The sequence below is a fragment of the Felis catus genome, chromosome C2 (genome assembly GCF_018350175.1).
Source record: "Felis catus isolate Fca126 chromosome C2, F.catus_Fca126_mat1.0, whole genome shotgun sequence".
In the NCBI taxonomy this organism is placed as follows: Eukaryota; Metazoa; Chordata; class Mammalia; order Carnivora; family Felidae; genus Felis; species Felis catus.
In genome coordinates, this window is record NC_058376.1 from 74311719 (window position 1) to 74325085 (window position 13367).

Genomic DNA, 13367 nt, shown 5'->3' on the forward strand with positions numbered 1-13367 from the left:
TTCTCGCCCGCGGGCGGCCGGGGCAGCCTCGCCACCCGGCGCGCGCGGGCCCTTTAAGAGCTACACCAGCCGAGATGCAGTTTGACATCAGCCGGCCGGCGAGGGCGCGCCTGGAGCCGGAGCACGTGCCAGGATGTTTTATTGCCGCCGCGGCTGCGGCCGGGCCGGGAGGATGTGTGTGTGCGTGCGTGTGTGAGTGTGTGTGCGCGCGCCCCGGGGGCAGGGAGGCGGGGGGCGGCGGCGGGCGGCGGAGCGCGGGGGCTGGTTCTCGGTCCCCGGGAGAAGCCAAGAAGGTAAATAGCAGCTGCTGTGCTCGAGCCTGGGAAAACCCCGCCCCCTGCGCCTGGCCGGGGCTCATTGGCGCGCGCTGCGTGTGGGGTGTGTGTGTGTGTGTCCGGGGCCCCCTCCTCCGGCCCCCGCCGCGCCAGGAATCCGAGGGGGCGGCGGGCTGGGAGCCGAGCCCCGGCGCTTACCACCGCCCCCCGCCTTTCCCCGGCCAAGGTCAGCCCTTCCGGGCGGGGAGCGCACGCCCCGGGGTGGATAGTGGGGAATTATTCCAACCCCCCACTCCACCCCTGATTTCGGGCTTGGGGTTTTAACTCCGCCGAAGGCCTCGCTAGCAACAGCCCGGGGGAGGAGTGGGGGCATTCTTGTTTGCTCCTTGCCCCGGCCCTCCCTCCCTTCCCCCGCGGGGCCCCCGGCGCCCGCCGCGGTCACGAGATGCCTGACCGCACTTAGGAAGCGGCCGGGTCAGCCTCCTGCCTCCGCTCGGCGGCTGCGGTTAAAGCGGCTTCGCGCCGCCCGCCCCTTCCCTGGGTCCAGGGCGGCCGGGCAGCTCCCCCTCGCTGCGCCCGGGAGGCCGCCGGCGGGCGGCCGGGAGGAGGCGGGCGGCGCGGGCGGCTGCGTGCTGCCGGCTGGCCGGGCCGCGCGCCGGGAGGAGCCGCCGCCGCCGCCGCCGGGTGCCACGTGGCGGGCGCCGGGCCGGGAGCGCCAGGGCTCTGGCGGCGGCCTCCCTGGGGGATTTGCCGCGCGGGGCGGGCGACGCGCACTGCCCCGGCCGGCCGCCGCCACTGCCGCCTCCCGCCGTCCCGCCCGCCCGCCCGCCCGCGCGGGTCTCGGGCCCCCGCGCCCCCGCGCCCCCACCCCCTCCACCCTTCCCGCCGCCCGGGAGCTCGGCGCGCTGCTCGGGAAGCTCGGGGCAGCCCGGGAGCCCAGCATCTTGTTTGATGTCGCGCTCTCCCCGCCCTCCCAGCCCTTCTGCAGGCTTGGAGGCCGCCAGGGGCCTGGCACACATTTCTCAGACACTTCATTCCTTCCTTCCTCCGAGCTCCCCACTGAGATAATGGTGTAAACGGTTCCACCAGATCTCGTCCGGATGAGAATCAGCGGTTCCTGACTCGGGGTGACCTTGGGCGAGCCCCTCTCAGTTCTTTCATTCTGTGGCGCGCGCTCTGTGCCAGACACCGTGTTAAACCCTGGGATTACCAGGATGAGAGACACAGTGGCAGTCTGCAAGGAGTTTACAGTCAACTGGAGGCAGACGGACCCTGATTTTCTGATTGATGGCCAGGCGTGCCTCTTATATTCCTTTCTCTTCGGGCTTAGATGATGGCCTGAGAGATCAGACCCTGAAGGAAACACTAAACCACACCTATATGGGCAACAGTGTTGCTGGCCAACGCGGGGATACAGGGATGAACAAAATGTTTATTACCGTCAGGAAGTCTGCCGCCTGGAGATACTCATTAGGTGCAGCTGACCTTTGTTTCCCAGGCTCTTTCTCTGGTAGGTTCGAGAGAGACATTTATGTGTCTCAATAGAAGTAAAATGCTGTGGAGGTTTAGGATAGTTAAATTATTAATAAGTTGGGGGCATCCTGGAAAGCTTCCTGGAGGAAATGGCCTGTGCTTTGTATCTTGGAAAACAGGGAGGATTGGGGCACTGGAAATGTGAGTCATGGGGCTGGGGAGGATGGAAGTACCCATGGCATGAAAGGCCTACACTCTGGAACATGAAGTCCTTATTTGGGCATCATGGTCTGGAGTCCAGGGTGTCTGACAGGCAGGATTATAAGAAGGGACTGAAGGAGGAGGCTTGAGGCCAAGTCACAAGACCCTTAAATATCTTGCTAAAGGACTTTAGCCTTATCTTTAGACATTGGACAGCTATGAAACGCTCTTGAATGGAGAAGGGACATCAAGATTCTCCTTTAGGACGATGGCTCTAGGAAAAGTGTGGAGAGTGGATTAGAGGCAGAGAGCCCAGTGAGGAGGTTCAGGCTGGTAAAGGAGGTTCCTAAGTGACAGGTGTAGACTGACACTCACCTGGAAGCACCTGCCTAGAACCAGCTCACCTGGGCGTTGACTGTACACTGTCCAGTGATCCAGGTTCAGCAGAAACCTGCCTACCCTTTCGCGCAATGTTCCCCCGCGACCTGGAGTCCAACTAAAGAGTCATTGTGACTCTGACTGAATCTATCTTCCAAGCCTCATTTCCATCTTCCAGGACAACCCTCAAGTCTGCAGCCAAGCCTTTACCTCATTGCAGGCTTGGTTTACTCACTCTTGCCCCTCAGGCGACTCTCTGGGATTTTTGTGTGTTTTCTTGCCACACTGCAGAGTGGGCTGTGCCCTATCATGTTCTGAAGAAACGGGTGAACAATGTCCCCTTTGTTGACCTGCAACCTGGCCCAATGGGACAGGACTTTCCTTTCTTATTTTAAGCAGATGGAAAGGTGGTGATGACAGAAAATTGTCTGTTGCTTTGGAAAAAAAGTGGAGTTTTCCCGGGTATTTGCAGTGCTCTTGGTGAAAGGTGAGGAGCCTGTGAAGTTCCCCTCCTTTCTGCCATGCAGACTTCGCAGGCTCCTTAAAATGCTCTACTCAGCATCTGACTTTTAAAAACTGCATAAATACTCTGACCCAGATTCTTCCAAGGAACTAAACCCTTCCCAGGGAAGCATGTTAACCCTTTCCAGGTTCCCCCCAAATCTGTGAGAGCCAGTGACTTCCTCTACCAAGTGCTGCTATGACATTGACATTGGGCCCTCATTAACTAGCTGGGTAAACCACCCCCTGTCCCTTCTAGCCTGAGAGTCTTTTTTGTCCCCGACTGTCCTCTCCTCTGGATTTGGCACCCTGAAGGTGCGTGGAGAATGTTGAATATAGTCAAGTTAAGGTCTCACTGCAGGGCCTGAAGCAGCCTCATGGGTTAAATAGTTAATCAGCAACTCTTTTATTGCCACTTTAGGAGTGCTTAGACTGGTAGGATGAGCAAATAACTTAAACACACACACACACACACATTTTTTGAGAGACAGAGGGGTCAGTCAAGCAACCAGAAATTTGCCATGAATTTGTCTCTGGGCCAAACAAACAAAAAAACCCAACCCATGAAATCTCTGGCCCTCCACCCTCATGATTCAAGAAGAAAGTTTCTTTGCAAATGTACTTACATGTTATTTTTCAGTATCCTGATTTGGGGCAGGGAAAATAGGGCCAAGTTGACACTCTTTCCAGCCCTTCTCAAATGGGGACCTAAGCTCCTAAACTCAAGAAAAGACTTTTGGAATTGGAAGCCTCCTCTTAGATAGAACAGCCTTTATATTTCAGTCCTCCTCTCCAACCCCCCCCCCCCAAAGCAAAGGGAAAATTGAACCCTGTTCATCAACAGAGGTCACTGCTTTGATCCCACTGTGAGACCAGCAAAACACAAGGAATCTTTCCCACTGTATCATGTCGGATAAATACAACCAGGGGCCGCTCTGTTTATCCCCCTTCCCCTTTCTGGCCCACGAAGGGTGATTTTCTGTCTTACTACATCACCTGTTTGCTCTAAAGCATAAGACAAATAACTGCGCCTCCAGTGAGACTCCCCTTTGTCCCTAGGTAGCAGCCTGGTTTGTGGGTTTGGTTTAAAGCTACAGAAAACACAGAGAGTGAGAGAAGAAAAAAGGTATTTTGCCTGAGGACTTGAAGCTTCCCCACCCCCCTCCCTTCGTTTTCCTCCGCTTGACTGACTTTCTCACACTCGGATTCCCTGCAGCCTGCCAGAGCCGAGGTAGCTGCCCTGCCAAGAGCTATCCTGGGAGAGCTATTGAAAGAGCCTTGAGTAAGTACACACGGGGCGGATTTCTCCTCCCCTCAGTACCTGCTCCGCACCTGTACAGGGAACAGTCCCACACATATCACCTGATCGCAGGCTTTTCAGAGACCGTGAGAAAAATAAAGCCCAGGATAGAAGAGATGTTTGTTGTCTCTCTGGAGCTGCAGCCAGCTCCCTGCGGTCTGCGTCCCAGAAACAGCACATTCCCCGCCGATTGTGCGGCGGTGCACGCGTGTTTGCCGGCGCGCGTGCCCAGTGGGGAGGGGCGGGAGGGAAGCCAGGGATCACCTGCCTGATGACTGCCTCGCTGCCTGCGTGTTCTGGCATCTGCCTGACGGGCAGTTTCATGATCCTTTACTAGAATCATTATTGTGTGGTCCTTCTACTAGGTAAGCGTCCATATATGCCCATCACAGCAAAATTCACAACCAGGATTTCTTACCTTAAGAAGAACCCCCTAAGCTGAACCTAAAACAATGCCCGAAATGGAATTCCGAATGAAGCCTACATGCACCTTTGGCAGTAGCTTAATATATACTTTTTTGAATGAATGGATCAATGAATGAGTGCATGATTTCTTCCTCAGGGGAGGGCCCATAGCTTTCAGCAAAATTTCAGAGCTTCCCGTGACCCTGAAAGGCGGAGGAAACTGATCTAGACAATCTCCACTTACAAGTCTGTACCTAAGCCCAGAGAGGGCATGGGACTGGCTTAAGGGCCTACAGCAACGTATGACCAGAGTGGGGGCCAGAAGCTGACTCAGAAGCCTTTACCACACCACAGTGCTGCGGTCCATGGGAAATCTGGGGTGGGGGTTATGGAGTTGTGATCACCAACCACCAAAGCCTGGATTTAAAGTGATTAGGGGCACCTGGGTGGCTCAGCGGGTTGGGTGTCTGACTTTGACTCATGATCTCTTGGTTCATGGGTTCGAGCCCCATGTCTGGCTGTGCCGACAGCTCAGTCCTGGAGCCTGCTTCGGATTCTGTGTCTCCCTCTCTCTGCCTCTCCTCCCGCTCATGCTCTCTCTCTCTCTCTGTCTCTCTCTCAAAAATAAACATTCAGAAGATTTTGGAGAAAAAAAAAATAGACACATTAATAAAGTGCTTTGAATTTCCAGAACCTTTTTTTTTTTGTTTTTAAATTCTGAGACACTAGTGCCGCTCTGCCCCCAATTTTTGCGTGGAGAAAGGGACAGGCAAGAAAGCCAAGTGTTTTTTAAGAGAAGATGATTCAGGAATGCTTGGAACAAGAGTCCTGGTTGCCATGAAGAGGCATTAGAAACAACTGCGTCTGCATTCCATCTTTGATAAAAATAAGTTGCTACTTCTGAACAAAACTGCCGGGTGGGTCTCCAGCCGGGCTGGGACCTCGAACTGCAAAGGAGGTGGATGCGGAAAACGGAAGCTTTGGACATTGGCTAATAGCAGCCTGTAATGCTCTCTGCCCCCCACCCGCCTTGGAAAAACTTGAGTGAGCCAGTGAGAATGTGCACTTTTCCAATGGGCCCTGAAAAAGGATGGTTGCCAAGAAAGCCTTTTCCAATGGGGTGGGGGCAGGGCGCTCCAGAATGGCTCCACTCCCACATTTGGCTCCAGCCGCCTCAGCAGCAGCAGCCCCAGTAGCAGCAGTGAGCTGGGAAGGCTCTAAACGCCGCCGCTCACCTTTGCCCCCTGAGCAGGGCTGTGGTGAGGCGACCTGCAAGCCCAGAGACGAAAGAGCGAAAGAGCGCATTCCCCAGGGGCCACAGGGATGTTAACTTGCAGTTAAAGGCTCAGAACTGCACCAGGGCTGGTGCCCGAGGGGGTCTCTGGAAGGCTCAGGAAGGCAGGGTGAAGCCTGGCCCCTTTAAACCCAGGACCTGCATTGTTTGGCTTGCTGATAGCTGCTCAAATTGTGACTTCGGATCCAATTGCTCAAAAGATAAACAACATCAACAAAAAACTCAGCTAGCCAGGAAAACCATGTAGGTAAAACTTAGCGCCTGAAAGTGATACAGTATGAACGTATGCAACATGTTTTTAATTAAAATCTCCATCATTATTAGCCTCATATCATCTCCCCCCCCCCCCGCCCCCGCCGCTTGTAGGAAAAGGGCTGGGGGAGGCAAGGGAAGGGACCCAAGAGGTGGTATAATGGAGCCCAAGAAGAAGTGACTTGTCCAAGGTTCAACGCCTCCCCAAGAGGAAATAGCAAAGCCAGAATTAGGCTCAGATTTTCTGCCCACCCACCCAGAAACCTGCCTCACTCTATCTCTATAAGAACGTTTTGAAAGGTCATCTACAGCAAATCTACAGCATTACCACCCAAGATGGATTTTCTAATCGAGAATCCGACCATGGCTGGTGAGTGATTTTTGGTAGTGTGACAGGCTGTGCCCAGCACAGAGCGTGGGTAAATCCCAGGATTGCTGCACTGGGATGCTTTCTTGGATTCAGCTACCCCCCCCCCCCCCCCCCACCAACCTCTGGAAGAGAAAGGATCCTGATTTCCAAGGATCTGAGTTCCAGGAGACAGGAGGCCCCGTTCAGGGGTCACACAGAATAGTCCTCTTGTCTCTCAGTCAGCCAAGCCCAGCCATACACCATTGCTCTTTTCTTCTCATTGCCAACCTTGTCCCCTTATTTGCACCCTAAAAGGAAGATGGGGGCAGGGGAGGATATGTCTAACCCCTGAATCTGTGCTTCGTCAACACTGGGCTTTTATCCGGACCAGAGAAGATGTGATGCTAGGAATATTGTGGTAATGTTGGAGCAGGGAGACATTGAACGGCTGGCTGACGTCACACTTAGCAGAGGGAAAGGTGAGAAAAATCGTGGGTTTTCCAAGTGGCTGATAGATGGCATTTGCATGTGAAATATACATTTTCCTTTTAGAGATCAGGCTTAGGGAACGAGAAAATGGTTTAGGCAGCTGCCACGGCTGTAGCTTAAGACTGGTGGTTTCCAGCATGGTTGGGGGCCTTCCCGTCTTGTCCCCAGAGTTGGAGGTAACTGTCCCTTGCCTGACAGTTACTTGAAAGTTGACAGGGTACTGTCTAGTCCATTACAGCAATTTGTCCTCATATATGGTTTTATGATCTAGACTAGCATGATTTTGATAGGAGGCCCAGGGAGGAAGAGAAAATTCAAGCAGTCAGTGCAGGAGACATTTGGCTAGGTCATGGGCTCTAAGGGGCACAGGATATAGGATATGCAAGCTTTCTAGAAAATAGTACCTCTAGGGGTGTCTGGGTGTCTCAGTTGGGTAAACCTCCGACTTCAGCTCAGGTCATGATCTCACGGCTCATGGGTTCAAGCCCCGCTTTGGGCTCTGTGCTGACAGCTCAGAGCCTGGAGCCTGCTTCTGATTCTCTGTCTCCCTCTCTGTCCCTTCCCCGCTCATGCTCTGTCTCTCTCTGTCTCTCAAAAATACATCAACGGTTTAAAAAAAAATTAAAAAAAAAAAAGTGCCTCTAGAGATACAAGGCAGGGCAGGGAGCATAGCAGCCGGGGGAGAACCAACGTTTCTTTCTCAGCCATGGGCAAAAATAAAATTTCCAGAAAATGGAACAGAAGGGAGAAGAAAGATGTCTGTCAACTTGGTATAGAATATCAGTAATCCAGAGGACACGTATGTGGGGGAAGCATGGAGGAAGTGTCCTTTCTTATGGTGGGAAGCTGGGCGAGGGGGTACGGGGAGAAGGGAGGGGAAGGAATCCCACTTAGGGAGAAGATGACTGAGCAGGTTCTGGAAAGGATGTAGCAAAAGCGATGACCGTGGCCTCCCCCGGGGCTGAGGCTGAAGCTTCTTATTAGTTCAGCATCCAGTGCCTTCGGAGAGGGAAACAGGGCCTGTGAGTGAGGGCCCTGTGGACCCCTGCTACCCGCATCACTTTTCCTCAGGAGCTAGTTTGTTCTGTGCTGTCTGTATCGCTGAGCAGCACCATAAAATCCCACAGGCTCGAAGAAGCAGCGGGATTGTTTGGGGGTGATGGCAGGGAATGAGGGCCATGGGGAGACTGCATCCTGCTCTGTGGTTAGTCTGAGGGTGACGGTCCCAGAGAAGAGGTGGCTGGGTAGCTCAGAACTAAGGGGGAGGCAAGCTCCTTGAATCCTTCTAGCGCCAGGGAAAGGACCAAGGAAGGACCAAGTGTTCACCTCCATCGCCCTGACCACCGTGGGCAAGCGCCCACCTGATGCGGCACATTTGGGCGTCCCCTCAGCCCCGCCCTGTGCGAGGCACTTGTAGGATGGGGAAAAGGAACCTCTCCTTTTGCAGGAGTGGACTTCCACAGGCCAGCCTTGACTGAAATCTGGCAGGAGGCGGGGAAGGCCAGCTCTGTTGGAACACGCTGGTGTGTGGCAGGCTGGCCCTCGGAGGGCTCTTGATAAAGTCCCAGAGCGTTGCCAGCTTCTGGAGGAGGTTGTCGGGCTGTACGTGCATCAGACACACCCCCCGCTGTGGCCTTTACCTCGCTGGTCTTGCCATGTGTGTTGATGGTGGTGAGGCAGCTGAGTCAAGGATGCAAACCGTCCAGTTCCCAGTTGCCCGTTTAACTTAATTCAGTTCTGTGACTCTTTTTGAGCACCTCCCATGTGTCGGGCACAACTCCACGCCTGTTTTGACCGTTGACTTCCATCTCTGCTGCTACTCAAATGCTGGTCATCTGCACCGCGTGGTGAGAACCCAGGTTTCCGTCATAAAAATTTCCCCTTCGCTTCCCACATTCTTCGTGTCGATTGCTTCTCTGATTAAAAAAAATAATAAGCTATGAACCTCCTTATGGCGTCTGGCACCCTCAAATATTTGGAGTGTAAGTGCACGAATGAACTCTGACTTAGGAACACAAGTTTTCCTGGCAATTCAGTGGAGCCCTCAGAGGGTCAGCATAGTTTTCCAAATTTTCCTCGGTCGCTGGATCAAAGGGGTGGATTTATTTTGACCAGTCCCATCGGCCACCCCCAGACAGCCGGGCTGTCCCCCACAGACGGCTCTACTCTGTTGCAGTCAGGTGGATTTCGGGGACTCTGCGGCTGTCCGTACTTTCCCAGGCCTATCTTTATTGATGGTGATTAAAGGCACACCACCACATGGCAATATGAAAGTACAAAGCAATTCCCAGGGTAAGGTGCGTGGGAAGAAGTGAGATACTGAGCTCCCAAACCATTCTACTGTAATCGCGGTCTGCCAAATCGATGTATAGTTAATCAGTAAGATTCAGGCAGGCAGGTTCCACCACCGGGCAGCAGATAGAAAGGGGGAAGAGGCTGGGAGGGGGGAGCGGGGTGGGGGGAGATCACTGTTCCTCCTGGAAAACTGGGAAAGAAAATGAGAGGGAAGCCACCTGGGCAAGCAGAGTCTGGTGGGCTGTCCCACCCAGGAGGCCACAAACCGTCCCGAGGAGGGACCGCTGCTGACCTCTTCTCCGGCCCTCATGCTCTGTTCACGCCAGCCCCTCGTGGAAGATTCTGGGTGACCCAGAAAGATGGAGTGACTGTGCGCAGACACACTGGGTTACATAAGTATAAATACGGTGCACAAAAACACCAGTCTTTATAGAGCACCCCAACACACCTGTTGTTTTACGATGCTGATGGTATTGATAAAGGGGGCTATAAAGTTGAGGGTGAAATGGCCTCTTATATTTAAATAGCAGCTTCCTCTGTGAACTTCAAGTGTTTTACAGCTGAGACTCGACTGCCCTGGTGATTATTTCTGTTAGGAATGTGGAACGCATATCTCTCTATATGTTCAGGGAAAACTATAGCCGTGTTGGTTACGAAGCAAAGGCTCTGGAGCCCGGCTGCCTGGGTTCGTGTTCCAGCTTGTTCGCTTTCTAGCTACGTGCCATAGCTATTCTGTACCTCAATTTACTTACCGGTTAAATGGGGAGATCGCCAGTGCTTATAGGATTGTTGTGAGGACAAGGTATATAACGTGCCTAGAACAGTGCCTGACGTATTACAAATACGGTGTAAGTTTTCAGCTGTTTTGTCACTGCTCTCTACGTGTCTTTGGCATATAAGATAGGTAGCCTCCTTTCTCTGCAAAAATTCACAAGGTGTTAAGATTTCAAAGAAATGGATGGACCGCCACTGTCGTAAATGGGTCCATGCGTATTTGACAAAGCCAAAGGCTTCAGCCAGTCTTTTATGAATCACAGGCTGTGGAATCAGGAGAAACCTGAAAAAACTATCTGGCTCCTTCTCCTTTGCCAGGGGAGTGGGTCTCTATCACCCGTGTACTATGGTTATGGCTCTATGGGCTGTAGACTTTGGGGTAGGTCTGCTTTGCATTGGTGAACTGAGCCTCAGGCCCACAGAAGGGAGAGTTCTGGAGGCAGGTAAGGGCATCAGTGTGGGCCTGGCATACAGGATGTGTGGGCTCCCCCCTCTTCCTCGGGCCCGGCTGGGCCAGCCCCTGCCCTCCAGGCAGGAACGGGAAGGGCTGGAAGGGATACTTCGTCCACAGGAGCAGACGTGGGCAGGCCCTCCCTGGATCCGGTCACACTTACATGCGTTACAGTTGCTGGAAAGATGCATGTCTGAGGCCTGCTCCAGTGGGTTCTTGTAGAAGACCTTAGAGTCTATGGTCCCGACTGGGTCACTTTTGAGAGTGAAAGGTCATGCTGGTAACAGTCATGGCAGGACGCCTGGCATAACCCGGGACTCGTGGCCATCCTAGTTCTGTGGTGACACATGCTCCATTGTTTGTCTGTCTCTTCAGCTGTCTTTTTATCAGAGATGCTTCCTAAGAAGAAATTTTATTTAAAAAAAAATTTTATTTTATTATGTTTGTTTAGTATGTCTGTTTATTTTTGAGAGAGAGCACCAGAGGATCAGAAGTGGGCTTTGTGCTGACAGCAGTGAGCCTGATGTCGGACTTGAACTCAGGACCGCGAGATCGTGACCTGAGCTGAAGTCGGACGTTCAACCGACTGAGCCACCCAGGGGCTCCTTTAAAAATTTTTTTTAATTAAGGGGCACCTGGGTGGCTCAGTCGGTTGAGCATCCGGCTTCGGCTCAGGTCACGATCTTGTGGTTGGTGAGTTCGAGCCCCGCGTCGGGCTCTGTGCTGACAGCTCAGAGCCTGGAGCCTGCTTCAGGTTCTGTGTCCCCCTCTTTCTCCGCCCCACCCCTGCTTGTGCTCTCTCTCTGTCTTTCAAAAATGAATCAACATAACACAAAATTTTTTTAATTTTTTAATTAAAAAAATTTTTTTAAGTTTATTTATTTTGTGAGAGAGAACACGCGCATGAGCAGAGGAGGGACAGAGGGAGAGGAGGGGGAGAGAGAATCCCAAGCACACCCTGCACCACCAGCATGGAGCCAGATGCGGGGCTCGATCCCATGAACCGCAAGATCATGACCCCAGCCAAAATCAAGAGTCAGATGCTCAAATGACTGAGTCACCCAGAAGAAATATTATTTTTAACTCACTAATGTTTTAGCACTTCTATGCCTATGGAAGGTGATGCCTTCGATCTACCAATGAGGCCACTGTTGAACCTTAGTGTATATAGGAGAAGGGAGGGACAGAGGGAAGCCCCACAATGGTTGGATGGTTGCTTAAGGTATGTTTGACAGGACTTGTTTCTTCTCTCATAGAGCAGATGGGCCTGGAGCTTCCCCACCTTCTGGTTTGCACTAGGTTGTGTGCTAATATGGCGATGCGACCAGGGGACTTTGCACCTGCCAAGCATGGCCGAGAACATCCATCTCCCTTGGACATGTGAATGCAAAGAAAGCAAGTGCTGTAATCTGAAATCCAGGCCATTGTTTAATGGCAGAAGGAAGACCCCAAAGAAAGGAGCTTTTTCCCACCCCAAACACTCGCTCCTTTGGTCTTGAATTTGACCGTGTTCTTTTATGGAAAACAACAACAAAACAAAACAAAAACACACAAAACTTTTTTTCTGAATAGCTCAAAGTCAAGGTTTGCTGTTTGTTATTTCCTTAAAAAAAGTCAAGAAAGAAAAGAAAATTGGGTCCCTAGCCTGAATGTTCTCCTATGTGCCTATTTAATGATTAATAACACCTTGTGGGCTATTGTTTGATGTGGCCTCTGCTGGTTTGAACAGGAGAATACTGATTCACTCTCAAGGCATTTATGAATCACAAGTGTTTACCCTGAGACAATAAATGAAAGGGGGAGATTGAAAAAAAAACACCCAAATATGCTGAGTTCTTTGAGCAAAAACTGGAGGTAATAGTCTTTGATACCCTGTGTGGGGCCCACTGTTTTCTTTCACAGAATAAAGATCGTGGAGAATGACCAAGAGGGCGCTTTTGAGTTTTATACATTTTTTTTTCACTTACTGATAGGGTTGAGGCAACTTTCCCCCTTATTTTCTTCCTTCCTTCCTTCCTTCCTTCCTTCCTTCCTTCCTTCCTTCCTTCCTTCCTCCCTTCTTTCTGCCCCCAAATCTAGGGTCCAGTGAAAACAGACTGTTAAATTTGCCCCTGATGACCCTTTAAATTTTTTTTCATTTTGAAATGATTTTATTTTTTTTTACGTGTTTAGTTATTTATTTTGAGAGAGAGAGAGCTAGAGAGCGAGCCAGGAAGGGGCAGAGAGAGAGAGGGAGAGAGAGAATCCCAAGCAGGCTCCGCAGCTGTCAGCACAGAGCCCAACGCAGGGCTCGAACTCATGAACCGTGAGATCATGACCTGAGCTGAAACCAAGAGTCAGACCCTTACCTGCTGAGCCACCCAGGCGCCCCGAGATAATTTCAGACTTACAGAAGAGCTGCATCAATAGTAGGAAAGCTCTCTTATACCCTTTAACCAGCTTCCCGTCTGTTAACCATCTTCTATCGCCATGGAGCGATTATCAAAACTAAGCAGATGATCGTGGTACAACGTTGTAAACTACAGACTTCATCTCAGTATTTTTTCCTGTTAGTTTTTTGGTTTTTTCCCAGGATCCCATCCAGGATTCCACGCGCATTGAATTGTCTGGTGTCCTTATGTTTTCTTCCCTCCGTGACAGTTCTGAAGTCTTTCCTTGTTTTCCTGACGCTGGGATGAGCACCCAGCCCATGGGCTCTGTCTGATGTTATCTCACGATTATGTCAGGGAGCTGTCTTTTGCGGGGAGAAGGTCTCAGAGACGGTGTGCCCTTCCCAGGACAGCGGGGCGGGGGGCTGCATGACGTTGCTCTATTTCCCTGCTGCTGTTGACCATGATTACGAGATTAAGATGGTTTCTGCCAGGATTACCCACTGTAACATTACAATTTCCCCCTCTCTATTCTCCACATGTTTTGGGGGTAACATTTCA

General features: G+C 51.9%; 1 long non-coding RNA gene across 1 annotated transcript; it reads left to right on the forward strand.

Moving 5' to 3' along the window:
- Positions 1–233: 233 nt before the first annotated feature.
- LOC109503504 lies at positions 234–12361 on the forward strand. Its single transcript, XR_002745297.2, has 3 exons — positions 234–293; positions 4045–4110; positions 11694–12361. It is a non-coding gene; the product is annotated as an uncharacterized LOC109503504 (long non-coding RNA).
- The last annotated feature ends 1006 nt before the right edge of the window (positions 12362–13367 follow it).